This window comes from Melospiza georgiana, chromosome 13 (genome assembly GCF_028018845.1).
Source record: "Melospiza georgiana isolate bMelGeo1 chromosome 13, bMelGeo1.pri, whole genome shotgun sequence".
Taxonomy (NCBI): domain Eukaryota; kingdom Metazoa; phylum Chordata; class Aves; order Passeriformes; family Passerellidae; genus Melospiza; species Melospiza georgiana.
Window position 1 is genome coordinate 12,310,997 of NC_080442.1, and position 27,779 is coordinate 12,338,775.

General features: G+C 43.4%; 1 protein-coding gene and 1 pseudogene across 3 annotated transcripts in view; both read right to left on the bottom strand.

Moving 5' to 3' along the window:
• CEMIP (cell migration inducing hyaluronidase 1) overlaps window positions 1-27,779 on the bottom strand; it is a 100,916-nt gene that overhangs the window by 64,522 nt on the left and 8,615 nt on the right. The window contains exon 1 of one of the 3 annotated variants that reach the window (XM_058033220.1): window positions 12,184-12,364. The exons of the other annotated variants lie outside the window; for them this stretch is intronic. The gene's annotated coding sequence lies outside the window, so the exon portion shown is untranslated. Of the gene's footprint in view, window positions 1-12,183; window positions 12,365-27,779 lie in introns of those variants that run through there. 3 annotated transcript variants of the gene reach the window in all.
• The window catches only part of LOC131089103 (cell surface hyaluronidase-like), a 42,061-nt pseudogene that overhangs the window by 6,962 nt on the left and 7,320 nt on the right, over window positions 1-27,779 (bottom strand).

Genomic DNA, 27,779 nt, shown 5'->3' on the forward strand with positions numbered 1-27,779 from the left:
AGACCCATCAGTCTGCATGTGCCAGCTCCAGATGGCTGCTGGCAGCTCAAGGCTCTCCCCCCACACGTGTGACCATTTTCCTGCTATTTAGTAGTAAACAACATGTTTACAGAATTTGGGCAACCTTTTTTTTTTTTTTTTTTTTTTTAGAAAAAGGAGATTTAATTACCAAATTGGTGTTTCACAATTCCTGTGATGAGAGAGACCTGGCCATCATCAAGGAGCCTGGTTTGCAGGGAAGGCATTCCGGGATTCGATTGCTCATGTGTTATGGTTGAATGAATAAATATATCCCATCTTATTTTCAAATCTGGCAACTGTAGATTGATCCCTGAAGTAGCTGCTTAGTCAGGTGAAGCATCATGGGACTCATGGTTAAACCACAAAACACTTTTTTTCCTGCCTAACTATTTTAGCTGACTGAGAAACACAGTTTCGTAATATGTTTTTTTAACCAAAGGTGTCCTCAAGCCTCACAAAGACACTGCAAGAGTTTCAGGAGTCTTCATGCCTCCATATTAAGTGTTTTGGTGCTCACCTTTTTTCACAAAAATCTGATTTTTAGAATGGGATGATTTTAGAAATCTCTTTTTGTGGGCATATGAGGAGGTTGAAGCTTCACAAACCGTGTCATGGCCCTCTGGGGTACAATGGGTTTAAACAAATATTTACACCATGCTGCAATGTAAGCAGCAGGGATGCACAAGGAGCCCAGTCCAGCCTAGAAATCAGCCCTTTTCTGAGCAGCACTGCCAATCTCAGCTTGGGTACAGACAGAGAACTACCCCAGGTACTCCAGCCTGGAAGCCCTTTTTGGCCTGAAATCAGGGAGGAGAGCATGCAAGGCAGACAGACCTGAATTTTACCTGTGAGAAGGAGAAAGGAGGTGCTGGGGTAAGACAAAGACCCCGAGGGTTTGCTGCCCAGCCAGGGCACAGCAGGGCTCAGCCCTGTTGGGTGGAAGAGCCATTCACCAGTTCCATGTGCTGGGCACTGTCCCTGTCCCTGTCCCTTGCTGGGACACCTGCCACCACCTGGACACAGGTTCCCTGGGATAACAGAAGGTCACACACAGCCAGTGTCCCCTGGGATGGCAGAGGGTGACACACAGCCAGTGTCCCCTGGGATGGCAGAGGGTGACACACAGCCAGTGTCCCCTGGGATGGCAGAGGTTGACACACAGACAGTCTCCTCTGCTGGCAAAAAGGGCAGGCAGGGGCAAAGGGAAAAAATGCGCTTAAGGGCTTGAGTACAGAGAGATGGTCTGCAGCCAAGAGTACAGACTTCAGGGGAAAACAAAGAAATGTCCTCTGAGGTTCTCTTTCTGCTCTAAAAAAAAAAAAAACACAACAAACCCTCAAAGCCAAAGAAAATCAGATTTTTTTGCTTTGTCTGGAAACAACGGCTGCTTATTACAGAGGTCTGGTCCAGGGACCCCGGGTGACCTCTGAGAACTTTGAGTCAGGTGCCAGCATGGCTTAAAACCAGGGATTTTCTCTTCCTTGCCCTGCAAGGCTGAGGTACAGCCAGTCACATACCCACTCTGTCTCAATGCTGCAGGAGAGGGAACCAGCATCCAGCAGACATTTCTCCTGGGGCACAGATTCAGGAATTAGAAAAGTAATCTCCAACTTGAACCAGAGCCACAGTCTAAAGAGACCTGCTTCCTCCACTTTACAGTGAAGTTTATTATTATGGTTTCCATTTTCTCCCTGGCTGTTTCTTCAATGTCAGTTTAGAATAACTAAGGATAAAGTTAAATCATCTTTTAACTCCTGTTTCCCCAAATTTCGGCTTACACATTTACAGCAAAATTGCCCCTATGTCTTTCCTTCATCCTGTGATTCCTATTTCCACCCTCTTTCAGAAAAAAAAGGCTCCAAACTAGAAACCTTTGGTACAAGCCTCAGAGGCAAAGCAAGCTGCAGATACAGTAAAATTCTTTTATTGACAAAAAGGATCTCCCACAAAAGACCCCAACATCCATTCCTATCAGAGAGGCACTTGTGCTGTGCAAAGCAGAAAGCCACATGAAAAGAAAAACTAAACACCAAGATAATCAGCTTTTTGGGGTTTTTTCTCCTTTTTCCCCTCTTAAGTGGCTCAGCATGTAACACCAAGATGCCTGAACCATGGTTTGCTTTCCTTGTGTCACCAAAACCTTACAGGATTTGAATGTGTTCTTTGAGCTGTCTGCATTCCTGGTAAAAATGGAAAATATAAATTTGGCTTAGAGAAAGGAAGCGCCACCTTCATCATCTGCCTCTCTGCATTCTGCAAAGCTCAGAATTTTTCCAGAGGATTCCCTGAAGTGACCCACCACCCATCCCTGCCTGCAGAGCAATAAATGAGGGGAAACCAGTTCATTGTGCTGAAATCAGGGGTCTGCATGCCTGGACCTTTACTCTGCTTTACACATGGACAGCAATAAAGGAAAGCTATTTTGGCCTTTTTCTGTTTTTTTCATCAAAACAAAACAAAGCTATCTACAGGATGGGAGAGGGGACAGGCTGTTCTAAAATAATAAATCAAAGCTACACAAAGACCCATCAGCTTAAGCCAGATACTGCCCTCTAGATTTTAACCAGCTCCAGCTGTGTCATAACAGCACAGCTCAAAAAGGGATATATTTTCATATGATCTGGCCTCTGACTAGAGGAAATGAAAGAAATGCACCAGAGCCATATTCATGGAATATTTTTAGGATGGAGTCCCAGGACATTTGGCCGTTTCATAAAGGTGATTTGCATTGCTTTACACATTTCATCCCCTGAAGTCAGTGTCACAAAAAGAGCTTGTCACTCCCCCAGATGCTGGGAACCAGCTTTGGTGCTGTGCTACACTGGCTGCCACCTCCCTAAGGAATGAGAAGGGCATCAGAAAAGGAAACTAGAGGGTGAAAGAATTTTTAAAAAATTAAAAACCACAGCTGTGACCATCCTGAGCTGCCAGGTCATTTGGGGATAGGAGTGCTACAGTCCAGGGTGCAGGTGAGCAGGCTGAATGAAGCAATGAAATCAATTACACCAGCATTGAAAAGATCAAATGAAAAGCACCTCATTTGGAGTTTGTGGAGGAGGAGATGGAAATAAAAACTGTCCCACCACAAAGGGCTTGGGAAGACCTGAGAGAAAGCCAAAGGTTTTAGAACTTATCCTCTATGTAAACATTAGAAAGATTGAGGAGGTTATTTTCTCTTTAAATTAGTGGTATTTAACAGCTTCCTATTTAGTTCTGCGCTTCAGTTCTGTTTCTTGAGCTTGCACAAAACCCACAGTGAAGCCAGGAGCAGCAATCGGGCACAGGCTGGATGGGGCATGGTGTCCAAAGTAAAACAGATCCATGCATATCTTCATCTGCCCTGGCCAGAAATGGAAACACTGAATTCATGGGAGACCCCAAACTACAAATTCAAAGCAATCTCAGAGCCCTACCTGAAGGCTGGGGGAACATACGTATCTTTAGAGGCTTGTGTGCTTAAAAACCAGCACAAACAAAGGAGACAAATAGACTTGAAACACAAGGGAGAGAAGTCAGGCTTGATAAATAAAATGCCAGCGGAACATTTTATTTATCACACAGGACCAGTTTTTGGTCTTCTACCTTCATTCTTAGGAGTTTCTTGCAAGAAAAACAAATTGAAATATTTTTAGGTAGAAAGTCTAACTTACCAGTTTAAATAAAAGTCATACTAATATGTGTAGAAAACTAACTTAAACTATTTAAGGTATTTGCATCCCAAAACTAAGTGATTGTGTTCACAACCTTTTCTAGTGAAAAGGTTCATTTCATTTTATAGATAAGGAACAGTCGTCTTTTTTTTTCATTCATGTTCCTAATCAGGCCAACATTTTTTATGTTTTTACAAAAAATTTGGAGTTTGAAGGAGGAATCCTTATTATAACTCACAAAAAGTCAGTGTTTAGTGGGTCTCAACTGTTTCAAACATTACTTTGAAAATTTTTGAGGATCTGCTGACACCAGACTGTATAAAACCTGACATTTCTGCCCCTCTATTACTGTCATTCAACAATCCCCACAGTGCACTTCATGCATTTTTACCATTGAGTTTATCCTGCTTATTTTCTTTTGGAAATGGATGGATGAAACAAACCCAAGAAGTCTTTGGGTTTTTTTCACCAAGATATTGGCGTTTGCAGTTCTGGCTCTTTCAGGTAAAGCAAAAACCTCAGACAAAGTGTTGAAAAAGTTCTGTTTTGGCAATGAGCAGCCTTCCTGGGATAAGCAAAAGCATAAAGAGGACAAGGGAAAGGCAGAAAAGCAGGCGAGAGGTTTCCTGTTCTGTAACATGTGGCAGATAGAGATCTGCACGTACACACATCCATACCTCATTTACAGCCCTCAGAACACTCCTCAGTTCAACCCTGAACTCTCAGGAGCAAAGACACCAGAGAAATGTGATCAGAAATGTGATCAAGCAGCAAAGCAGGGGAGACTGGCCCGAGTGGGGGGATGTAAAGCCAGTCACGTAACTTGGAGATGCAATTTGGCTGGGATAAAGACACAAAAAGTGCAAGTCTGGGGCTCTGACTGCCTGGGAGAGGATGAATAACACTTGTTCAGTATTGTGAGCAGCACACAATATTGGCTACATCAGGTGCAGTGTGAGTCCTGGGCAAATGGGTTTCATCCATTTGGGGTTTCTGGTTATCCTGGGGGTCAGTCCTGGCTGTATTTTAGTAAAGGGGATCTCTAAGCTGATGAATGTTTTTCTAGAAAACAGCCCCAGCATGTTTATTGACATGGTGTGTCACACAGCTGATGAACATGGAAGGGCACAGTCCAAATCCTGACCTCACTGATGAAAATCTGGGGTAAACTAACGAGGGAATGCCATGGAGTACAACTGAAAATTACATCTTTTTTTCCTTGGGCTTGAAAAAACAAGAGAGTTCCATCCAGTGAGTCAGTCTCCCCCAACTGTTATTACTCCTATTTAAAAACAACCCCTCTGACATTTTGGTCAACATCTACGTGAGCTGAACTTTCAAAGGGAGTGAGAGAATTGGGAATTTCAAACTTTCCTGTTCATAATATGGGAACCAAGCAGAAATCCCCACATGCTGCTTTGGTAAGTTTGTCTCTTACAGACTGAAGTTTAAACTTCAAAGGACCATAAAAAATGCACAGCCCCTGTTTATCCTCCAAACCCATCCCAAGAATAAATCAGGAGGTCAGTGCTTCTTGCTCTCACTCAGGATACAGCTGGTTTTTCTCTCACAAAAATTCTCCCAACAACTTGCCCAGCACTTGGCAGAATCTCCTCTGGCACAAAACCTGCTTTCAGGACAGGCAGCTCATCCTCAGCCTGGGGAGGAAGGAGGAGTGAGAGCTGCCCACACATCTCCCTGGGGCTGGGAGGAGCAGAGCAAGGGCTGAAGGGACCTGCCCATGCCTCTGCCCCTTTCTCCCAGCTCAAGCTGCTTTCCTTGAGCCCCCATTCCCCACCAGCTCCCTGCAGCTGTCACTCACTCCTCTTTCCTTAGATTTTGGCTTTTTTAAAGTTTTCTGCCTTCAGCTCAAGCCCAGTAAACACATCCAGCCTCCACAATGACAAATATGGCTATTGAATGAACACCCAGCCAATTTTCCCAGGGCCTTGTTAGCCTCTTCTGGAGGACTGCTTTTTGCAGGGACTGTAACAATTCAGGTGTGTGTTTAGCTAACTAGAGTCAGGTGTGCTGAGATTTAAATGCCTTTTCTAAATACTGCTGTTTAGGAAATGCCATTAAAAATTCAAAAGCATAGGCCATATCTTAATACAAATTAAATCTTTTTTATCCACATCTCCTTAGGCAAAAAGAATGGATTTTGGTTTTGTGAAGATCAACAAATTACAGGAGGGATCCTGCCCTGAGGTACAGATCTGCTGATCCTCATGAAACCAAGGTCTGACTCAGACAGCTTTTGGCTTGCAGACAAATGTATTCAAGCAAAAATAAGAACTTCCTGCATTTAAGCACAGTACATCATTTTATCAACTCTGTTCCCACCCTACATGTTTCATGGGAGGAATCCCATGCCAGTTCGTTTCCTATCTCTTCAAAGTCTTCCCAAGCTCTCCATCACAGGCTATTGTGTATTTTGCATTTTCCTGCTGCTGTGCCTTGGATGTGCATCAAGATGCTCCCTCAAGACCCCCAAGCCCCACTCCCTGGGCCAGGAGAAGGGTGAAAGCAGGGAAAACCCTCAGGTTTCATAAGCCAGGCTGCAAAGTGCCAAGCAGCCTGGTTTGCCACAGCACCTGGGGCTGTTTGATGCTCAGATTGCTCTAATTCCTGCTGTAATGCGACCATCTCGGGAAGGATGTGTCTCCTCAGAGTGTCCTTGGTAATTCAGAGGGCAGAGACCAGCAAGGGAGCAGGCAAGGAGGGAAAACCTCAGGGCTTTCGGATCACTTGGACATGGCAATGCCAGCACAGGCTTCACCCAGCTGCACTGAGTGCTGCAATCTGCAGCCTGGTGTTCTGGCATGTGCTCTAGCTTCTTTCCAATTATAAAAACAAATGCACATAAATCTTGTGGCTTTCATCCATGGGTTGATCTGTGGGTAGTTTAAGGGATTTAAATAGGCAGGAGGGAATTCAAATAGATCTGCTGACTTCTGTGTTGTGTGGATGATTAACTCTGAATCACAGATGTTATCAGGAGGGGCAGGTTATGAAACCCAAGTAGCACTTTACTATTATTATTGGAAGTAGTGGTGGTGTTCCTTGTATTGCATCCAGATCTAGGGGATGGAGGGGTCAGAACTTGTGCATGTACAAGAACAAGAAAGCATTCACAGCTTTAAACTGGTAGCTCTGCTTTGAAATACTAATTATGCCTTCCTGAGCATTTATCAATCTGGGAAGCAAGAGGAAAAGCTAATCTGAAAAAGAAACAATTTAGGAAATATCTCTAAACTGGGCAAGACTGCAACAAGCACATTCTAGCCTTCTCTTGTTATCTTTGCTTTTCTCCAGACCTTATCACCGCTAAGGAATTTAATCGCAAAAATTACAAGTAGCTGAAAGTATGAATCAGACTGGCACTGAATAATCAGCCATAGGAAAAGATCTACCTACACAGCCTTGGCAATACAAATATAATGAGTCCCCCAGAGCCTGAGTGCAGACTTGGGCTGTGGAAGTTTCCCTGCACTGAAATCTCCATCTCTGGATGGGTTGCAGCCTCCTGGAGGCTTTGTGTCACCCAAAGTCAAAAAGGTCCAGGATATTTAAAGAAAAGCTAAGACACAAGCTCATTCTGGGCTCTTGAATTTGCAGATAATTAAGATTGCTCACTGGTGAACTTGATAACAAGCCGCTGCACAGGTTTTTAGCCCATGAAATAGAGCTGAGCAGTGAACCTGTGCCCATCCCTGCACAAACAGCACAGCAGGAGGAAGGCTGAACACATGCCCGGGCACTCACATGGGCATCTGCCCTCTTGTTTGCTGTTGACACAAAATTTGGCTCTCCCCTCCTTGTTTGTTTTTTTTTATGAGTCTCTCATAAGGATCCAACTGCTTCATCAAGAGCACTGTGCACCTCACTGTACACCTCCAGGCACATTTCCCTGGATTCTCCCTGTCAAACCACGGCAGAGAGCCCCAACAAGTGAGAGCCCTTCCCTCTGAGCCTCAGCAGAGCACGTGTGAAGGTATTTCCCTGTTCTCATTAAAAGCAAGGAATGCTTCATCTAACTGCCACTGCTTTCAGGCTGCCTCACCAACATGACTTATTACACTATACTTCAGATATGTGCTTTGAGGAGATATAATTCTTATCTTTAGATGTGCTGATAGCACAAAGAAGCCTGGCTGACTTACTGAACAGCCCTGTGCCTTTGATAATAGTATTTGCCTTTGCTTAGAAAATTTGCACAGGCACAATGCCTGGGTCATTAAATTGAAGGATTAAATTTCTGACTTTGATTACTGTATGAAATACCAACCTTTGCACTGCTCTCCAGCACCCAAAAGTAGGCACTTACAACCAATTAATGTTTTGCATCCTCTCCTCCAGCCTTACCAGCCTCTCCTCCATCTTGTAACAAGCCTGATGTTCTCTATGGACCTTTGTGCTTCAGGACAATAATTTTGAGGAAAGCCTTAATAAGTCTTACAGATAATTCTCAAACTTTTGTGAAGCAGAAAAAAATACCAACACCCCACTCCCACCAAAAAAAAAAACTACCTCACAGCCAACACTGCCCCCCAAAATTAAAAAAAAAAAAAAAAAAAAAAAAAAAAAGAAAGCAAACCAAATCAACCACCCAAGGAAAGGAAAAATACAAACAACTTGGAGAGGGTGGAGTCATGGAAACCACTCCAACAAAAAGACAAAACCCTTGGAGATCTGAAGCTGCATAAAGGTTTTGCACACACTTTTTCTGCCCTGAAAGAAACCCTCAGCAGATCTGGACTGATTCTGGAGCACACTTCATTGCTAGGCATTAGAATTCCAGCCTGTGCTCTCCTGTTCACTTGCCAAAACACTCAGAGTTCCTTGCCCTGCACATCCCTTTGCAGAAGCATCAATACCCATCCTCCTGCTCATCCTCACACAGAAACTCCCAGGCATGAGACAGACAACTCTTATCTGCAGCTTCATCAGGCATTTCTGCTGAGCCTGCAATGTTCCCCAGCAGCCTGGAAACACAACCTGCAGGTCTCCACCAGGGCTTTGTGTTTGCCCATCAGTCAGTGAGAGACAGATTCCCCTGAGAGACACAAACCAGTCCCTCTCTCCCTGGGAACAAGGCTGGCAGCCATGGAGCAGCCACTCTGCAGCACCTGGAGACACTGGAATTCTAGTTTGATGGAGGCAAAGAAAGTGCAGGATTACTCTAAAGTTGGTTTGAATCACTCTAAAGTTGGTTTGAATCAGTGGGAGGAAGGAGGGAAGGAAGGAGGGAGGGAAGGAAGGAATTTAGGAAGGAATTTAGGATAGAATTTAGGAATGAAGGAATTTAGGAATGAAGGAAGGAATTTAGGAAGGAATTTATGAATGAAGGAAGGAATTTAGGATGGAAGGAAGGAATTTAGGAAGGAAGGAATTTAGGATGGAAGGAATTTAGGAAGGAATTTAGGAAGGAATTTAGGAATTTAGGAAGGAATTTAGGAAGGAATTTAGGAAGGAATTTAGGAATGAAGGAAGGAATTTAGGAAGGAAGGAATTTAGGAAGGAATTTAGGAAGGAATTTAGGAAGGAAGGAAGGAAGTGGCGGAAGGAAGTGGCGGAAGGAAGTGGCGGAAGGAAGGAAGTGGCGGAAGGAAGGAAGTGGCGGGCGGAAGTGGCGGAAGTGGCGGAAGTGGCGGAAGTGGCGGAAGTGGCGGAAGTGGCGGAAGTGGCGGAAGGAAGGAAGGAAGGAAGGAAGGAAGGAAGGAAGGAAGGAAGGAAGGAAGGAAGGAAGGAAGGAAGGAAGGAAGGGCACAACAGAAGGATTGAGATAAGGATCTGCTGGCTGTGCTGTAGCTGGTGTCCTCCTCCCTGAGCAAACCCACCCCAGCAGTGCCTCTGAGCTCACTGGACAAGATTCCCAGCTCTCAGTGCTGCCAATTTCAGCTGAGTCATGTGAATTCATCCCCAGCAGCTCCTGCCCACCCCAGGAATCTGGGTGTTCTCACAGATGTCTGCACTGGCACAAGATCTGCTGGGTCTTTCTGCCATGCCTCAGATGCAGGGAAAGTGTTAATCATGCAAATATCCAACATTAATGACATCCAAATCCTGGTACACATCTCCCTGTCAAATTCTTTATTTCCCCTCTGGCCTTCCTTTAGCCAGCCCAGTGCCAATCACTCTGGAAGTGTGAGGGCAGCCTGCAAAGGCAGCATCCTGGACACAGCCATCCATCAGCTTATAGTGACAGGACTGAAAACACTTCAGCTTTAGTTCACTCAGGTTCACTCAGGTTATTTCTGAAATTATTAACCCTAGAAGACTGCTGTTAAAGTTCATCCAAATGTGATTTCATTTGCATCTCATGTTTGGCACGGATGCTACTATTTTAAGAGAACATTTTTTGGAGGTTATGCAGTATTTTGAATTTTAAAGGAACAGATAAAACATCAAGCCACTTGAGACAGGTAAAAGTCTGGTTTTCCATCTCTGATTGCTCTGGGCTCCACAATCTGAGATTTCTTTCATTCCAGAAATCATTGGAATACAATTCTTAGTAGGGGTCATACATGAAATTGCTTAGGCAGGCACTTACTTTCCTTCAAACTCCAAAAACCACTTTTTCTCCTTAATTCCTTCACCCTTCCACAGAAATCTCATTTTTCCATATTTTTCCATGCAATCTGGAGATTTCACTGTTGCATCAGCCTTATGTCTCACACCAGTGAGCATCCAGCATACTTGAGGTGTAGACAAAGCAGCCACTCAATTCATTCTCAATCATTTTTTAGCAAGATGCCCCAAATGAAATAAAGTCAAATTGTGGTTTTCCTTTGTTACAGTTTATTTCTTGCTTGTGATTCTTCAAAACAGCTACCTTGCCAGCAATTTCTGGATCAGAAAACTCTACAAACCTTTGCCCAGTTCAAATAACTGGTTTCGTACAAGACAAAAGGAACCACAACCACAATGTGGTTTCCAATAGTAAAATGCAGTTAAATGGATGCTTGAACAAGAGCTAAAGCTGAACTTTACCAAAGCCCTGGTGCTGCCTTCAAATTTAAATTCATGCCTGAAGATTGTGGGCCAAAGCTTTGGCAGGTGTGAGCTGGCCATCAGTGACCTGGCAGAGGATTTAGCTCTGCAATAGCAAGGAGAGAGCTCACCATTTAAGACAGATAGTAATTGCAAAACTCAGGTTGTCCATGAGCTACTAGTGGCTTTTCCTCTTCCCTAAAGTGCACAAAGATGTAATAATACAGATAAAAGTGATTTAATTCTGACAATTCCCCTGTAACAGGAGTGTCCAGACACTGATCATGCAGGATCAGTCATGGCCCTACAGCTACAAGATGTTTAAATCAAGAGGCCCAGGTGTGTGTCACTCTGGAATGGGCATGGATAAAGAGGAAACACTGCCATTCTCAGGTGCATTCCCATGGGCATCAAAGGACAAGATCTTTAGATTTTTTTTCAGCTCCAAAGTTCAGGGGAACTAAACAGAGCTCAAGCTTTGGCCAAAGCTCTCCTACCCCAAGCCCCAGCAGGGACACTCTGCCAGAGGAGCAGTGATGGGTGTGGGGTTTGGATCACACTGGAGGGACCTGGGAGCCCTCCAGGGTTTCCAGCAGAACGTGCTGCTTCACGTCCCCAGTGCCTCTGCTTCTTCCATGCCAACTATCTCAAACCTGCTCTGGCAACCCGAGCCTCTGTTGTGTGTAATCAGGTCAGGTTTCACTTGCAAACCTCTGGTTCTTTACCACAGTGTGTTTTTAACAATAACTGAGGGCTCAGACAAGCCTCAGAAGCCAAGGTTTTTTGTGGTGTTTTGTGGTGTGGCCAGGCTTTTTGTGGTGCTCATCCCTTGCAGCATCTCTGTGCCCCATGGCACTGCCCACCCCTGCTGATCTCTCTCCGAGCTGGAACCAGTGCAAAGCACAAGTAATTTCACTAAAGTAAGAACAGCACTAAAAACCATAAATGAAATCAAGCAAAATGAAGAAAATTACAAGGGAAAAAGCAGCATCTAAAATGGATATTCCTCATCTTTATACAATGCTAAGAAAAGAAAGCATGGGAAATAAATACAGCACAGCCTGCAATCTTGCTGTGCTCAGACCAAACATTTTAAACTTGTTTTTCTAACACAATAATTCCAGTGCTGTTTGGATTACAGAAGATACAAAGTTTTGTGCACATTCTGATGCATTTCTGCACTTTATATATATGGGAGATAAATTATGTGAACAGTGACTAGTACAAATAAATGAACCAGAGCCAGAGCTCTTCTGGAGGGATTTCAGGGACAGCAGGCCAGGACTTACTTGGATTCTATTTCAAAACTTTCTGGAAAAAGAAACCTCTCTGCACATCAGAAAAGCTGGACTAGAGTGAAAGCAGAAGCATCTCTGTGCATCAGTTAGTGTCAAACTATAAAACCTTGCTTCCACATGCTCAGAAATTGCTGAGACCATCAAAAGATCACTTATGAATATTTTGATAAAATTATAAAGCTTTGCAAAACAGAACATTTTCTATCAACATAGGGCAGTACCTGTTGAAGTTGCTGGGGTCCAGGATGACATTTTCTGCCATTCCAGTGGAGGATTTAATCGTGCTGGAGCAGGACAACAGGCTGGCACTGCTGGCACTCACTGCAGCCACACGGGATGGGAAGGGAATGCTGCTCTGGCAGAGGACAAGGTCAGGATCCTGGGGCATCTGGCCTGGATGTAAAGCTGAGAGTGAAAGGAAAATGACAAAAACATCCAGTAAACCAGCCAGAAACAGCCTAACATGTGCATTTGATCATTGCTGCCTGTAAATGGTTTCTGCCAGTGAGGAGTTCAGAACATTTGGAAAGTCACTGAAATGTTTCCAGTTCAAGTAAAAAGGTAAACCAGAAATAGCATCTGCAGCCATCCACAGGGACACCATGAAGTGAGATATGAGATGTGCAATGCCATAAAAATGCTCACTATTCAAAATCTTCAGGGAGAAGGGTAATCAAGGAAGCATCACAAAGTAACTCTTTTTTTATTAATTCAAATAACTGCACTTTAAAACAGGCTTATTCCATTGAAAATAGAGAAAACTGAAGTTATTTCAATGGTCTTTGGACTAGGCCCTGCTATCTAATAGAATCCACATCTTTGCTCTCAAGTAGCAGACTAGGCTGAAATTCTGGGGGCTAAAACTTGATGTCCTGACTGCATGACCTTATAGACTAAATACCAAAGTCCAGCAAAGCTCTTCTTGCAGGGACCAAGAGATGCCTCTGACCTGTAGCTCAGCTCTACAGAACAATTACAAATCCACATGCCAGCTGTGTGCTTTTTCTGCCCTGCCATCACTCAAAGGCAAATTCGTGTGGCAAACATGCTTTTAAGGCTGAATGTTTGACAGTGCCCTGCTTTCCCCCATGTGAAATTCCAGTGCAAAAGGAGGATGCACAGCTAGTCATACAAATCTGTCTCTGCATGCAGGGCTGTTTCAGGCAGCTTGTCATCTTCCCTGAAGGGTTTCAGATGCACAAAGGACAGATGAGGACATCTATAATCCTGCTGCCTTCACTCTCCTACAGTGTGGAATAACACTCTTTGCATCAAGAACTTGAAACATCCAACATAGAAATCCATGGTAGCTCACAAATGTCTAAGCTTCCACATGAGCATCCATCCATCAAAATTATTTTTAAACTCAATTTGTGCCTTTGAGGTAGATCTAAATGGAATCAGGTTTTTTTTTTATCAGATTTTGATTTCACAAGGATACAAGTGCAGCCAAGACTAGCAGAGAGGTTAAGACTCCATCTATCAGGACATCTGCCTGCTAGTGCAGGGCACTCACATCTCCAGATCTGCTTTTCCTTCTCTTGTCTGCAGAAACTGAAAGCTCTGCAAAACCAGACGATCTCTCGTTGGTTTGTATGTGAGTTTATTTTAGTTATGGATTCAAGTGAGTTCAGCCCTAGTTCCAGAAGGATCTTGCAGTTGTTCCTGCTCTTGTGTTGATTTTGAGCTCCTAAGGATCTCCAATAGATGGACCACATTTGTCTACCCCTCCTCCCATCCCTGGATCCAGCAGCCTCGTGCTGAATGCTTAAATTAAATATTTGGGTCTCATGCCAAAGGAACAGTCCAAAAGTGGTTGTGAAAGTTTCTCAGATATTCAGTCCACTCCTCCTTTCACAACATTACACTTCAGTGATGAGAAGCTATTCTGAGTGGTGTCTGCAGATACTGGAAGATTAAAGTGGATCCCAGAATGACATTAACATAAATTTTTCCTGATGCCTGAAACTATTGATCAAATAATTCACCCCAAACCACGTCTCTGGGCAGTAATGCATTTGCTCATTCTTGATGGATCAAGAAAGAGTAAATTATTTTACAGTCTGATAAAAAAAGCCTTTTTGTCTATGAAACCAAGAAGAAAAACCTATTTTGCATTCACATTCAAATGATGGTTGGAAAACCAATAAATCACAACACAATAACTCTCATTTCAATCTCACTTGGCCCATCAGGATGGGATAGTGCTGAGGTCAGAGCAGGGGATCCATCAGATACATTCAGACCTGAAATCCCATCAGTGTATTAATTGTTCTCATTCCAAACAGCATTTTCCAATGAAAACCAGTTGGAATGAACACTTATATTGCACTTACTACAAAATTAAATGCACCAATGAAAAGCCAAGAAAGGAAGGAGATTCACTCAATGAGTCCCAATGATTCCTAGATTACAGGCTACCAAGAACAAAAGATTCCTATGTGCTTTAAGCTATTTGTGTAAAGATTAAAAAAAAATGGAGTGAGAGAGCTATGCATGGCTTAAGCTGCTTGCTATTATGAATGAGTCCAAAGAAGTGCTGGAATAGTTTACAGAATTCTTCAATAAGATGGTGAGCAAAGGAGGTCAGAGATTTATTGGTAGCACTTTCCTCCAGTCACAGGACCAAGACACAAGTCTGACATTAAGGATAATGATCACAGATGTTGGGAGAATGAAATGGTCATAATTAGAACAAGGAAAATGCCACATATGCATTATACAAACATTGCAAATTTACTTGTAAATGACTTGTAGAGTGTCATTTGGTCTCCTGCAGTGACAGTGGCCACTGAGTGAATGCCCTCCAGAAGTACAAAACAGCAAGAGTGTGATTTTCAGTCCCACAGAAATACAACAGTACATCTGACAGATCTCTGAACATGTTTCTTACTAAAGGAGGTTATAGCCCCAATCAAGAAATTCAGATCCTATGTGTAGAGACTGTTTTGCCCATGTGGAGCATCACTAAGTCAACAGGAATGAAAAATTCATCCACTCTCTAGAATGAAAAATCCACCTTCCTTAGAACCACCTCCATAATTTTTGCTTACTTCTATCAAATTTTTGAAAAGAAAATGGGTCACAAAGAGACTTTAAAATAAGAGAAATGGTGACAGATTAATGTGGTAGGAGAAGAAGAGCTTGTTAAAACATTATAAAATGTGAGGCTTCTAATTGCTTGGGTGGTTTAATGGACATTGTTGTCATTTTAGCTGCTTGACACTTCATGCTGAAGAGATGTGTCAGATTCCCCCGTGCTGACATGGCAATTTTCCCAAGTAGATTGTGAAACTGAGAAGATAAGTTCTTTACAATTCAGGGGGATCTGCTATTCAGCTGGAGAATGAGTATGAAGATAAGCAACATGCTAAGCATTGGAATGACAATCTTGATTTCTGAGAAAAGATTTCTTGCTTTCTTGTTTCATTACTCTTGCTTTTGTCCTGTCATGCTGTCAGCTGTCATGTTGGGGCAAAAACCCTTAAAAATGAGAAGATCAAAACATACCTTCTCCCTTTCTGGTTGACTGACTGCTCAAAAAATGTTAACATCTCAGGGAAAAACATTTTCTCTATGAAATTTCCAAGTGAAGGCTTTAAAATTCTTGCAGAAAGAAAAAAAAATGTGGCTCTCTTTCTCTAAGACATGCTGGGATGTCACTGGCATCAGGAAAACTACTTTGATTTTCAACTGATGTGCATCATTTGAACTAAACCTCTTTATCCAAATAGAGACATCATGAACTGAAACACATCTCACAGGCTTTTCCTTCTTCCCAGTGTGATAATCCTCAAGCACCACAGATATCCTGGTACAGATATCCTGCAGTTTCCTGTGGCTGGAAAGCCACTGCTCACCTCACTACCTGCTGCATCTCTTGCTTGCTTTACATTTGAGAGCATCAGTACCAAAGGCAGGCACAGAGGCACTGCCTGAGGCCACGGAACCAGCTGAAGATGTGAAACCCAGAGATGCAGGATCAGCACAAGTGCAAACATTCACTGCAAGAACAGAGTTAACAAAAATGGAATCATTTCTACTTCAAGCCAACAGCAAGTGACTGAGTGAACAGGTGTAAAATCAACAGCATTTCCTACAGTATTTTAGAATTGCAAGGCATCAATTTTTTTTTCATATTCAGAACTGGCACTAATTTGGCTGTGTGGCAGTCTCTTATGACTGTCTAACACCTTTTTAAGCTTCTTAAAGAAAACAGCACCTACTGCCAAAAACTCTGCTTATTTTAATAAAGACTAATACCAAAAAAAGAGAAGTTTCAGTCTCCCCTGATGTGCTGCTGTGAAATCCGCAGGCAAACAGTAAATGCACAGCTTCAACTGCCTGGGGGTAACCAAGGTTCCTGTCTTACAATTTATATATAAATCAGAAAAGGTTTAGGAGTCTCATTTGCATTGTAACAAGTACTGCAGGTGTCAAGGAGTCTCCAGTTGTGTGCCACTGAAATCTCACACTCCTGCATGAGGAGAACTGTGGAGCCTCTCTCTACATTTTTCTTTCTTTATTGGCCTTTACTTTATTGGCCTTTACTTTATTGGCCTTTATTCCCAGCTGGGAATCAGGTTAATGGGATGAAGTCTGAGTGACTCAGAGACTGCCAGAAGATGTGGTGCTGACAGCTCTTGTGATTTCCCTGTGACTTTCCCTCTATTTAGTGTTCCTCCTTTAAATAAGCCTTGCTTTATTTACATTACAACATGAGAGTTTCAGCTGTCATTAAAGCGCAAAAGGGTTGGTCTTATTTGGACAACAACAACCCCACAGACTGCAGAACCAAACAGGGAGGACTAGAAGACCTGGTAATTCTTGCTTAGTGAATTTCATGATGTTAAGGTGGCCCCCAAACCAAACTAAGGCATTTCTGAGTGCTCCTTGCTGAAGGAAGCCCTTGGCCACCACAGGGAAAATGAGATTTGATGCTCCTTGGAGATACTGAGGAGGCAGCACCACGAACCCACCACAGAGGGTGGGAATGTCAGCCTGAGCAGCCAGATTAAAACACCCCAGGAAAGCCCATCCCCAGGATTTTTGGATCCAGAAACACTGCCAGAGGAATTGTTTTTCCCCAGGCGTTCCCTTCCTTGGGCGAATTACATCCAGGAGAAGAGGAGCATGAAATGGGACTGAAAGAAACCAAGCAGAAAGGAATTAACTGTACTCCAGGCACTTAGCTCAGAAAGGATTTGCCTGCAATGTTAGCTGAAGGACTTGGATCTGAGTTTTCCATGCCAAGTAGCCCATCCCTGGAGTGACTGTCTTGGGCTGCATTCAGCAGGAACACAGGAGTCACTATTTCCTTCAGCTGAAAGGATATTTTCACCTGCCTGCACTAGGGGAGAATACAAGTTCTTGTCTGCCAGAGCTACTTGAAAAAGAACAGAAAAACAGATTTTGTAATAAAGTTGTTAAGATCAAAGCAAACCATCTTTCTCCATAATTGGATTCACTCTTTTGGGCTTTTGCTCTGAAGTATGACACTCAGAATTTAGCAGACAAACAAGCCACCAGTCAGAAAGGGTGCTGAGAATCAGAGTGAGGTTGAAATATTCTAAGAGTTATCCTCTTCAAATTAATCAAACCCTGCAGCACGAGACCAATTTCTTCTACCCTGCACATACATATATTTCCCTCCCCAAAAGCCATAAAGTGAAGCATTTAATATGACCTTTACTCATCCTGCTGGATGCTTTTTAGTTGAAAAATGCTGGTAAGTAATGGATCCCAGAGAAGTAAATGTTTATGCTTGCCTAAACCTAGCCAAGGAAATTTTCTATGGTGGAAAAACTGTCTCACCATGGAGAGTGCCATAACCAGGAGGATATTAATAGAAATAAAAATATAAATGCCTACTTGTTTGCAACTCTGAATTTAACTGTTAGGTTGCCAGAGCAAGGACAATTATTTCTCCAGAGACACAGAGCCAAATAAAGTGCCAAGGACAAAATCCTATTTCAAAGGGACTGTTTCATAGGAGCCCAATCCTGTTTCTGCCCAGCCCAAACACACCAGGGTTTTTAATTCCAGTGTTTAGATACTTAAATAGCAGCTCCTGCTCTCTGCTGTACAGCTAAAGCAAATGCATCCAGCTCTTTTAGCTTAAGAAGACATGAATACTCTGTGTTTGACTGTGACATTCACTGCTGGCAAGGGAATGTCAAGGATGGCAAGGCCATCTCTGAGCCTGTGATTTCTGCACGGGAAATGAGAAATTGGTGTGAGTCTGCATCTCAACCACCCTGAACACAAGTAGGATGTAGCAGAGAAGAAACACCTTCCATGACTGAAACCTGGTTCACCAGCACAATCCACTAGATCCCCAATGATGGAGTGAACAAATGCCCAGAACGAGAAAACACCAAACTTCCCCTCAACTGGATTTCAACTTGCGGCAGAATTGTCGCACACAACTTTTCATTAAAAATCTTTCCTTAAGATTTTTTTCTTCCTGAGAAGCTGAGAGGCTTCAGGAACAAAATGTAAAAAATGGTTATCTGCTGCTGTGGAATGCAACAGGCGGATCTGTGATTGGTCTCATGTGGTTGTTTGTAATTAATGGCCAGACTCAGCAGAGCTGACTCAGACAGAGAGTCTGAGGCAGCTGCCTTTGTTATCATTCCTGTCTTTTCTCTTCTTAGCTTAGCTAGCCTTCTGAGATGAAACCTTTCCTTCTATTCTTTTTAGTAGTGTTTTGATGTAATGTATATCATAAAATAATAAATCGAGCCTTCTGAACATGGAGTCAACATTCTCATCTCTTCCCTCACCTGAAAACCCCTGTGAACACGGTCACACAAAACTGTACCAAATGTATTGTTCACCCTTGTTGTGAGAGGTGCTGAGCCTCCCCCCTGAGCAGAACGCCTGGTGCAGGCTGGGCTGCCCCATTACCTGTGAGATTCCCAGCAGAGATCACCCCATTCCAGCAGGGTCTGCTCTGCTTCTGAGGTGTCTGGATGCCCTCACCCAGCCACCCACACCATGGAAGATGCACATTTCCATCACCATTGTTTCCCAGCCACTGGTCTGGTCTGCCAAAAGAAACTTCCAGTCCAACCTAGAAGAGAAAATAAGGTGAAAAATCACTGCTTAGCTCAAAATAAGGATTCAACTTTGAAAACTCTGTTTTGACGGTGATAGGGTTGGAACTAGGAAGCTCCATTGTCTGACCAGGGTTTTGGTTTGCCTCTTCTGTTTAGAAAATATGCCAGCCATGTTGGTTCTCCCTCTCATTTCTTAACCCCAGGAGATATTTCCACAAAAATTAGATTTTGGTTCTTTGAAGTGCACCCACACCATCCTGTGTTGTTTGAAATCACACAGCAATAAACTAAACAGTGGTAAAAGAAGAGGATGACTGAGAGTGTAGGAAAATACTGAATGATTATGAAATTTACTGAGGAATATCACAGCTGTTAATAAAGAAAGAAAAACCTAGCTATGTGGGGAATTTTCTCATATCTTCTCAATGTCCCTTTTAAGTGGTTCTGTCAGTGCCATTATTTTTCTAATTGTTCTTCCTAAACCCCCATAAAACTTATAAAAGTTTTGAATTCTCAGAATTGACTCTCATGCAAATTCTAATATATCCCATGATTTTTAAAATATTTTTAGGAAAGAGAAATAACAGGAAGAAGCTTTATCCTCATTGTGCATAGCTCTGCTCTCAAGATTCTTCAGCAGCTAAGTAAAAATATCTGTCCTGATATGAAAATACATCAAAACAAGGAAACTGCAGATGTTCAGCAAAAAAAGTGTGGAATATTTTAATGTCTGCAGATGAAATTATTACAGGGTGTGAAGATTAAGTTCCGAAGTAATCAAGAAAATGATTACTCCAGGTCAAGCACTCTGAATGTATCTGCTGGCAATGAATATCAAAGCAGACAGCATAAATAACCACAGGAAAGTGCCAACCCAAAGGAGTGTAATTTGTTCCATTTACCCCAACTCATTTTAATTGGACTGTGCACATGAATAAGAATCAGGGTCAGCAGGATTAGGCTGAAAGTTTATTAAGGGCTTTAAAGGCTTTATTTTAACAATAATAAACAGAAGGGCTTAGGAGAATAGGAGGGTTACTGTGACTCTGAGTTGGATGGGAAGTCCATTGCCTTAAAAAAAACCCAAACCCTGCAGCAAGAACTACTTGCAGAATAAAAGTCTTTATGCCTTTAAAATGAAATTAAAGCCCAGAACCATTTTCTGCCACCTTCTTGTCTAAGTATGAATCTCATAAACAAATACCTGAGGCAGTCTCCTTTAAAGGAGGCTCAAACACTTGGAAGTTTAAGGTGCATTTCTGAGGTTTTTAAAATCTTTTCTCGCTGCACCAGAGAAAGATTTCCCCCAAAAGGCTGCCTGGCCTTGGCCTAGGAGGATCCCAAAACTTATTGTGGGGCTTTTTTTTCCTTCATTTTAATTTATGAAAGATGAGATATTAAAAAATATAGACACCTTGCAGCAGCCCAAAACTCCTTTACAAATACTCAATGATGGCACTTCTGGAGTTGCACATGAGAACAGGCCCTGCACTGGGGAGGAGAACAAAGCCAGCTGCACTTCAAACCAAAGCAAGGCACAGCCAGTACATCCTACACTTGATCAGCACTCTCAGTGTTTCCATCCAGCACCAGACCCTTTGGGTGCTAATTTTATTCTTGTCTCTAACATTCTCCTCTAAAAAGTCTGAAAGTCAGAATTAAAGTGGAAATTTTAATGAGCAGTGTCACTTGTTGTGCAAGCCTCAAGGTTACCTTACTTTGGTACACTGTGGGCAGGAGTGCTACTGAGTTTGCAATTACAGCTGTGGCAGTGGTTTTTTACAATTTTTCCTAAGTGAGCACACAGGAACAGAGACTCTGCTCCTAGGTTTGTTCACATGGAGCTAGGAATGATTGAGAAGAAGGTGCAGAGACAGGTCATGTCTGGATACCACACTGCTATTCAGACACCTAATTTTCACTAGGTGTGGCCACCTCTGAGAGACACATATAAAGGATACTTGAGTTACCTGTCTGAAGGCTGACAGAGTTTGTAATCTCTTAAGAATGTGCTAACTCAACCTGTCCAAAGGCAGCACACCTAGCACAGCTGCAGGGAACCCTGACGGCTGCACTTTCTATGTTAAAAAAAAATAAGGGGCTGGAAATCATTGCAATAATTAGTGACTTCTTGTAACACTCAAGTGTTTGCACAAGCTGCCAACAAAAGACATCTCACTATAATTTTAATAAAACCATTTTCATCCAGCAGCAATCTTCCTCTCATTTTCCCCCCAAGGTCTCTGTCCCCATGGCTTTTCCTCTGCTGGAGTGATGCAAACCCTCTCCCTGCCAAGTCCCTTTGGTCAGGAGTCTCTTTAGGGCTGGGACTGGTTTTTTTCTCTCCTCTCTATTTCAGGAAATAACAGACTTCAGCTAACTGTCTGCTTTTCTTTTTCCCATCATGAGCTGTTTGCAAATGTGACACAGGAACCCAGCACTGAAACAACACAGGCTAAACACAGCAAAGTCAACAAGAGGAGGTGCCCATCTCCCAGCTAGGCTGGCCTGCAGTCCCATGGGAGATGCCAGTCCACAGCCAGGGGTCAGAGCAGCCCCTGTGAGCTCTCCTGGGCACCACAAACCCACCCTACACAGCCCACTGGGGTTTCTTTGGCAGCAATAACTCCTGAGATGAGGTAGAGTTGGCACAGGTATGGGGTAGGATGGAATCACCCTGAGCTCCTGGCTGCAGGGACAAAGTGACCAGAGGGACGTTCAGCAGTGGGTGTGAGCTGGGGCAATTTGGGAGTCCTGCCCCTGTTTCAGGTGGTTGTTCCTGCTCCTCACCTCACTCTGTGCCTCAGAGGGACAGGGGGTGAATGGGTGGCTGTTTTGTGACTAAAAAGAGATGTCAGCTCTTCTCAAGCAGTGGTGCACCGTGTGTGGGCATGGCTTGGTTCTGGGTTATGGCACCCTCCTTGGGCTCTCCACATCTGCTGACTGACAGAGATACAGGAGACCAGAACCATCAGTGATCCCTCAGCTGGGCCACAGCCAACTGCTGCTTCACTGCTTTTGAATAACTTTCTGAAAGCACTCTTCTCAAAACAAACAAACCAGCCCAGCAATAATATTGCAATGGGTAAATGGGTAAATGGATAGATAATATGTGAGATTCAGCTTTGTCAATGGATAGACAATTAGAATCCTTTGTGTGGAGTGTGATGTTTAGGTCTTCTGTTCTGCTTCACTGTTATTTTTATGCTGGAATTAAACAAGACTTGACTGGCTTTATTATTTTGTCGTCTAAGCAATCTGCTGATTAGTCTGATTAATTACACAATTATCCTTCAGCATGACTAATAGTTTTGTCATCACTGTACAACTTGCAGTAATGCTTAATTTCTTCTTAAAGAACAACAGTAAAATGATTGTACTTTAGGGAATTAGTACTTAGCCATCCTTTAAAAACTAATAAAATGGCTAATAAAACTAAGAAGCCTGGAGATGGAAAATTAATTAAAATGGTTGACAGGCTCTATCTTAACTAGGTAAAGATATATTACCCCATATAGCAATGAGCACCAACAACAACAACAAAAAAACAACTGTGTGTGATCCTACAAGTATAAAATCAGATGTAGCACATCTGGATTCAATCCAGATAAAATAGAATCAAAGTGAAAATTGCTGGAATGCAAGTGCTTACAAACATATATGGCAAAGTGCCAGCTTCAGAAGCTGATATTTTCTTGGAAACATACTAATAATAATTAATTATTAATAATTATTAATAATTATTAATAATTAAATTATTAAGTAATTGTTGAGATCATGTCATTAGGGTTTGTTTGGGTTTTTTGGTTTCTGGGGTTTTTTTGTAATAGGCTTACACTGCACTGGTTTAATTTGCTTTGCAGAATTATTTAGGAAATCTTCTGGTCTAAAGTGCACCAGAGAGGGGACAGATAAACTCTCTGCTTGCCAGAGGTAGTGATATTGGTCAATCTCAGAGCAATGGAAATTTTCCTCAAGGTAAAGCCAAACCTCAGGCCAAAGTCACTGCAGTTCATGGACATCCCAACAGCTATGGACCGCATCTGAAAAAAGCTCAGGAGGTCCTGAGTCCTGGAGAGAGCCAGGTGCAATCCATCATTTCCAAAGCCAAGTGTGCAGGGTCATGAACCCTACAGGAATCCAGGACAAGGACTGGAATTGCTCAGCATTCTCCAGCTTCTGCCAGGGCAGAGATGCAGAGCCCCATTCTGGTGTCACAGCTCAAGGGAAGTCCCTGTTGTGCACAACAGGAATTTCACAGCTGATCTCAGAAACTAGGTCAGGGCTTTGCTTCTCAGTGCATTTGCCATTTCTGTAGAATTGTTTTGCTGCTTATTGGCTCCTGATATCTTCTGTGTGACCCTCTCAGCCTCTGAGACCAGGTCCCTACCAGGTCCTCAGCAGCTGGCAATGCTGCACTGCCTGACTTGTGCTCTGGGTGTTCTGATTACAAGGTGAAACCTTTCTCCAATGCAGGTTTCTTTGTGTACGTCTGCCCAGGCATAGGATATCAAATTTTACTTGCTTATAAATAACCTTCATTACTAAGAAGAAAAGCGTTTCAAAATTAATTGATGACATTGCACCAATGTAACACACACCTCTGCCTGGAAATCCTGCTCTAGGATAGATCTCTCACCACTGCTAAAAACTTCAGAACCTATCACACCTAACAGCAAACATTTCTGCTTCTCTCACTCACACTTTTCTCCATCAGGGTCTGTGACACATTGTTCTGGGGGCTGAACTTTCATGGGGGATTTTTCATGAAAAACCTTTCAGTATCTGTCAATTTGCCATCCTGACAGACCCATGATAAATCTGGAATCCATGGATAGAGAATGTCCTGGGAGATTCAAACACAAGCACCTTGATGCTGCACCACTGAAGCACCACACAAGAGCCATTTGGCACCAGTCAGATTCCCTAATCCATTCTCCCCTGACTAATACACCAAGGAGAAAACTAAATCAAGCACATTCAGTCAAGAATGCTCTCAAGCTGCTGGCCTGAAGAGTGAGTTTATTTGGATGCTTATTATTTCTGGCCTGAACAATAATTTAAGCACCTGGTATAAATTACTCATTGGTAGCCACATTAGTTCCTACGGCTTTTCTTCTACCTTAAGCTAACGCCAAGAAGAAATGGCAGAAGAATAACTCACTTGTTTCTGGGCAGTGTTCTGTGTTCTCCATTTGCCCCTTTTCCCCAGTAGCTGTTTTGGCCTCCCTGGGAGACAAAGTTGCTGGTTTCTCCAACAAAAATGGAATATGTAACCTCCAGGCTGGAGCTGCTGTCTATTGGGAAAGTCCCATCACTGCAAGCAAAGAAACACCATGTAAATATGCAGCACAGCGCACCAATTAATTAACACTTTTAATTGCACCCCAAGCACAGTAGAATTTGTGTCTTTAATTTGGAAAGAAGTGCATTCAGCTTTATAAGAGCCTGCTCTAAAGTATGTTTAGAAACCAGTTAATTTCTAAACCAAGTTAGTGACAAGGCAGCTTTGTGCTTGAGCATCAGAACCTGCTGTCCAGGAGCTCCTGTTCAGCAGGAAATGTTCAGCAATTATCATGTATTCCCCAGGCATGCTGAGGCTAAGAGAATGAAAGGCTAAATTGCCCCTTGTATTTATGGCTGCCCAGGGAAGAGTTGATGTGGTCCAGAGGGGAAATGGAAGCTTTTCTCCTGTCTTACACTAATTAACAGGGGAATGTCTCAATTTCCACTCTTGAGCATGTTACACTGGGGGGAAAAAAGGGATAGAAGACCCATTTTAAGAAATTACCTTGCCAGAGTGAGTCCAATTCCATTGTCTGAAAACCTGGGACAGAGGAAACACAAGGGTGCAAATGATGAGGAATGTCTGCAGTGAATTTGGCCCACAGACCTATTTATGCCTGTTGAGGGGGGAATGATATAACAGTAACCTACCCTGAGCTGCAGATAATAATGTCACCATCACTGGCCCAGGCCCTGTGGTGATTTTTTTTAAGAGCACTAAGACCAGCAATCATGGCAGGAACTTGAGGCTTTTCAGGATCAGCATCTTGATGTGGGCAAAACCTGAAGAAAGAATCTTAGTTAATGCACCACAAGGGATGCAGGAATCAACTTCAGACAGAGGCTGTAACGCCCTGTAGAGATCTTTTTTGTCTTCCAGTCATTGGCATGATGAGTCTAAAGAGGTGATATGTCCTGAATCAGAGTCAGGATATTAGCCTGATTTCACTTCTGAGCTTTGGTGTAAAGCAGAAAACAAGGAACATTCATAAGGATGAAATTCTGGCCCAGGTGAAGGAGCAGGTGATTTCTCACTAGACACCAATGGGCCCAGAGCTGCTCTTTAATTTGATTCAATGTAATTTAGAGGCATAGAAAACATTTTTCCCAAGGCACCCATCACTCAGATCCTTTTGTGGATGTCCCTAGAGGGCCCATTGAGAATCCCTCTGTTGATGTTGGAAAATCAATTAGCCACTTTCAGGAATCTCATTCAACAAAGCTAACAGGGAAATTGGAGCTGCTCTTCTTGCATGTACAGCCCAAACCCCCAAATGCTTCTGTGGCTGCTGAAAGCCAAAAGCTTCTCCCTGGGAACTGGGTGCACCTAAATTGCTCACAGGATGCATTCAAATTGCTATTTCTTGTCACAGTGGCTGTTAGTGGTAGATTTGTGCTGTGTTTGGGGAGAAATGACCATTACTTTTTCTGAGTCTGCCCTCACCTCCTGTTTCTCCCAGCTGAGGTACAAAGGCACATTTCTCCTTGGTGCCCAAGGGGGTGACCCTGGCTGTCACAAAGGACACACAGCCATCCTTTCCTTCCAGCCTCATGGGAACATCATATTGATAGGGTATGATGGAAGAAAGAAAAACCCAAGGCTTGAGCAGGAGCAGCAGCTGATTTCTCTCATCTTCCTCACACAGACCCAAACTGGCCTTAATTTACCTGCTTCCACTCTGCAAAAGGCAGCTGACCAAAACCTTTGAGGCTATTTATTTTCCTCATTAATCCCAGGCCAGTCTCAGCAGCCTCTCACATCACCTTTCAGATGGAAGTTCTCCTAAGCAATTAGTGATAAATATTAGAGTTTACAAACCCACTAATGCACTAATGGGATCTGGATCCTTTCCACATGCTTCACTGCTTAGTCCTCACAACTCCAAGTGCATGGGTGTCCTTTTTGGCCAGCAGTAACACAAACAGTCCAGTGCATGGCTATGGAATAGTTGCCTCTGCACATCAGAGAAAGCCTGTGTGTTTTTTTCAGAGGCTCCAGCCGTAATGAGGCATTAATGATCTGCTAAATGCAGTGCAAGAGCCAAGATGCAGTACAAGTATCCAAAACACCGAGCCGTGCAGCGTGTGCTCACCTGGCATCATCCACAGTGAGATCCTCCCTGGGATCTTCAGGCTCTGGTTGTCTTTACTCCTTTTCCAATAAACAACCCAGCCTGGAAATGCACACGCCTCCGATTACTTGAACAGGGACCAAAGATGATGGATTTTATCAATGGCTGTGGGCAGGCAGAGCGTGCAGGCACAGGAGCAGCAGCAGCCAGGCTCTCCCTTCCCTCTGGGGCTCCTGGCACTGCTCAGCAGGACACGAGCACAGGATGTAGCACGCTGAATTCGGGACACAATGCCAGATGTTATCCATCAGCATCTTGGGCTCTCTTCTGACCCAAGCAAGGCTCTGAACTCCCACTCTCCTCCCTCCCTCGCAGAAAGCAATGAGGGGCCCTGCCAAGCTCTTGATAACTTTTTGGAAAAAGAGTGTTGTTAAGAATTAAAGCTTTAAATAACAAGTGACGAGTCCCCCGACAGGCCAAAGAGAACATGAGCTGCTGCAGCCAACTCACAGGCTTTGGGCTACAGCAGCATGGACCAAGAGGTAAAACACACAAAGCACAGCAAACAAAACCCATTTCTATCGAGAACATTGAGAAATAAGTTTACAATGCTTTTTATGCCTTACAGGTTATGTTTTCACGTCAACAGTATGTTTGGGGGAAAGCGTTTTTCTTGGAACTACCCTTGAAATTTTGGTCTCATTTTCCAGAGGTGATGAGCAGTTGTTGGCACAAATGACTTTCCCTCATCCCCTTAGATCCTGGCATCACTGTGGCCAACAGCAGTGCTGAGAGGGCTGCCTGTCTGTCCTGAAATCCCGCTTAGAGTAGGTGTGCCCATAGCCTGGGATGCTCCCTCTAACACAGCCACCCAGCTGAAGCTCCTAGAATGGGACTTGCACTCCCCCAGCTCCATCTTCAATATTTAGAACAAACAGGGCCCTCAAAAATTGATTGTGTCTTAATACAGTGTTAAAAAAATCAAAATGTGAGACACCCACAAGCATCACAGAGCAGCACACACAGTCAGTGCCATGCTTTTATATTGACAGAGACATAAAAACCATCACTTGCCTTGAAACTGGAGCGGGCTCTGCTGTAGGGGATGTGTTCAGCCTGTCCCTCTGGATATTCCCCCTCAGACTGCCTGGTGAGGCCCCAGGGGAAGAGACACCATATCCCAACATCCTAAAATACAGAGGGAAGTGTGAGACATGGGGCACTGCCATCAGTGATACAGGCTACCCTGGAGTGCTAGAAAATTTTTATTTTTCATGCTTTCCACACTGTGCTGGCCAGATTTCCAACCTGAGCCTGTCCAACTTGTGGCTCCTGGGGGACGCCAGCAGCCACAGCTCCTGCTCCTCCCAGCTCAGCCTTTGGCAGGTATAGTGCATC